A 2,734-nucleotide genomic window follows, 5' to 3' on the forward strand; every position below is an offset into this window, starting at 1 on the left:
CGTGGACCGATTTTGTATCTAGAACTAGAAAATCGACCGAAAAATAGAACTTGTCCACTTTTGTGAGTACATCTTCAACAGTACCTCGTGGTTGTCTAATAGAACGACCACCAAGCTGTAGTACAACCGATGTAGGTTTCAACTCTCCCAAACCTAACTTCTCATACATCGAGTAAGGAATAAGATTCACACTTGCTCCAAGGTCAAGAAGTGTTTGCTCTATCACATTGTTTCCAATGATGCAAGAAATTGTAGGAGAACCAGGATCTTTAAAATTTAGAGGAGTGTTGTACTTAAAAATAGCACTAACCTACTTGGTGAGACAGACTTTCTTAGGAACTTGGCTTCTGGATTTTCCCTTAAGGGTGCACAAGTCTTTTAAAAATTTAGAATAGGCTGGAATTTGCTTTATAGCATCAAGCAGAGGAAGATTGATTTTGACTTGTTTAAAGACCTCCATCATATCTTAAATTTTCTCCCTTTGTTTACCAAAATGGGAGGGTTACTTAAGACGTTCAGGATATGGCATTTTTGGCTCATAAGCTGTCTCAGGGGTAGGAGTAGATGAAGAAGTGACTCCACCTACAACTCCTCTTGTGGATTGTGGAATAGAATTTGAGGAAACATCCTTGGAATGTGGATTATTAATGATAAGAACAATAGGAATCCTAAGCCTTTATTTTTCCTCCTGTCCTTTTTTAACTTGTTTATCAACCACTCTACCACTCCTCAATGTAATGATAACCTAAACTTGCTCATGATGAATACTTGAGGAATTGGTTTCATCAATCATATAAGTCTGCCCTTTTGGGTAAGCTATTGGCTGACTAGGCAGCTTTCTATCCTCTCTTCGAGATAGAGTACTCGTTATTTGCCCAACTTGTGCCTCTAGCTTTGCTATGGCTTGAGAATGAGAATTAAAAATTTAAGTATTGGCTTTAATATCACTAAGAGCATTGAGTACTTGTTCCTCAAAAGCAGAATTTCTAGGAAGAGGTGGAAGATTAGGAGCTTGAGTGGGTTGATTCCTAAACTGAGGTGGACGGTAAATACCAGATTGGTTGAGAGAATTATTTTGTGACGTAGGATTAGAAGAATTTTGGTACTGCCCCTGAGATTGTGGAGTAGTATTTCCTTGACTTTGGTTACGCCATGACAGGTTGGGATGATCTCTCCAGCCAGAATTATATGTAGAAGAATATGGATTATAAGCTGTTCTAGAGAATACAGCATTCACTTGCTCCTGTGGGATCTCAAATGATTATCCCAACATAGGGAAAACGTCAGCAAAAAGGTTAGGATTAACACAGATGGAGCAAACTTCCTTTGGCAAGGCAGTTTATGGATTAACAATAGGAGTGAAGCTAGATGATAAGATTTGATTGAACCTATAATTCAAGGCTTCTATTTGAGCGGCTAACTCACTAGATTTATCTACCTTATAAAGTTTTTCAACCTTATGTATTCCAGGTGAAGACCTAGACCTAGAGAAAGAAGCACATTACACTGAGTTTTCACTTAGGGCCTCAAACAGTTCCTAAGCATCAGCCAGACTCTTACACAGAAAAGCTCCATTATTGGAAGCATCAACCATATTTCTATACGAGTCTGTAAGACTATCATAGAAGATCTATATTAAGTGCCATTGTGTAATATAATGGTGTGGACACTTTCTTAGAAGATCGTTATATCTCTCCCATGCATCATGGAGCTGTTCTCCCGGGATTTGGGAAAATGCCATGATTTCTCTTCTCATTTGTGTGGTTTTACCCACAGTGTTGTAGTTCTTCAAGAACTCTTGTTGCAACATGTCCCATGAAGATATGAAATTTGTTGGAAGGGACTGCAACCAAGTTCTTGCTTAGTTAGAAAAGACGCATACTAAATGATATCATTGGTAAGAGTGGTCAACTTGGTAGTTGAACACAATTCCAAGAGCACATCCAAGTGCTTATAGGGATCCTCTATAGCATACCCATGGAAGGTAGGAAGCATTTGGATCATAGCAGGCTTGATCTCAAAATGGGTTGCATCAGCATCCGGAATAACAAAGCACGAAGGGGAAGTATATGTGGTAGGAATAAAATGGTCCCTCAATTGTGGTTGTGGTGGAGGAACAGGTGGATCCCGTTCTCCATTACCATTATTACCCGGTGCATTACATTGTTCAGCCATATTTTCAGAGGAACTATCTATATTATTCAAATGCTTTTTAACCTTTCTTAACTGACTCAAAGTTCTTTCTATTTCAGGATCATATACTAAAGGTCTTGACCTATTTTGGCGAGTTAACATGCAGTGGTTCCACTAATCCTAACAGTAGTAAAAAGAAAGTATTCCAAGTAATAGAAAAACAAAGGGTTTAATAAACCGAAGCTTTTTATCCCTTAAGCGTCTTTGTCCTCACTCCTAATTTGTACCTGAAAAGAAAAAGAATTAAGATGAGATATAAGAAAGTCCAAAGACTCGTAAACCAAAATAAACTAATTAAAAACTAAACAAAAACTAATCTCCCTGGCAACGGTGCCAAAAATTATTCGTGTCTTGTCTCACAATAATAAATTACCCACTCGCAATAAAACGATATTATGTAGGATAGCTCTACGTAAAGAGGATGTCGAACCCACAGGGAGATGAGATTTGCATTAGTCTTTAATTTTATTTTATGGTTTACAGGTAACATGGTTGGAAAGTTTGTTGGTTGTCATGATTTAACAAACTAAAATTATAACAA

The 2,734-nt window shown here is 37.7% G+C and overlaps 1 non-coding gene across 1 annotated transcript; it reads left to right on the forward strand.

Annotated features, from left to right (window-relative positions):
• Positions 1 to 1,652: 1,652 nt before the first annotated feature.
• Positions 1,653 to 1,758, forward strand: LOC132275723 (small nucleolar RNA R71). Its single transcript, XR_009470719.1, has one exon. It is a non-coding gene; the product is annotated as a small nucleolar RNA R71 (small nucleolar RNA).
• Positions 1,759 to 2,734: the final 976 nt, after the last annotated feature.

This window comes from Cornus florida, unplaced genomic scaffold, assembly GCF_030987335.1.
Source record: "Cornus florida cultivar Cherokee Brave unplaced genomic scaffold, ASM3098733v1 CherokeeBrave_3.0.0_Hap2_Chr09, whole genome shotgun sequence".
Taxonomy (NCBI): Eukaryota; Viridiplantae; Streptophyta; class Magnoliopsida; order Cornales; family Cornaceae; genus Cornus; species Cornus florida.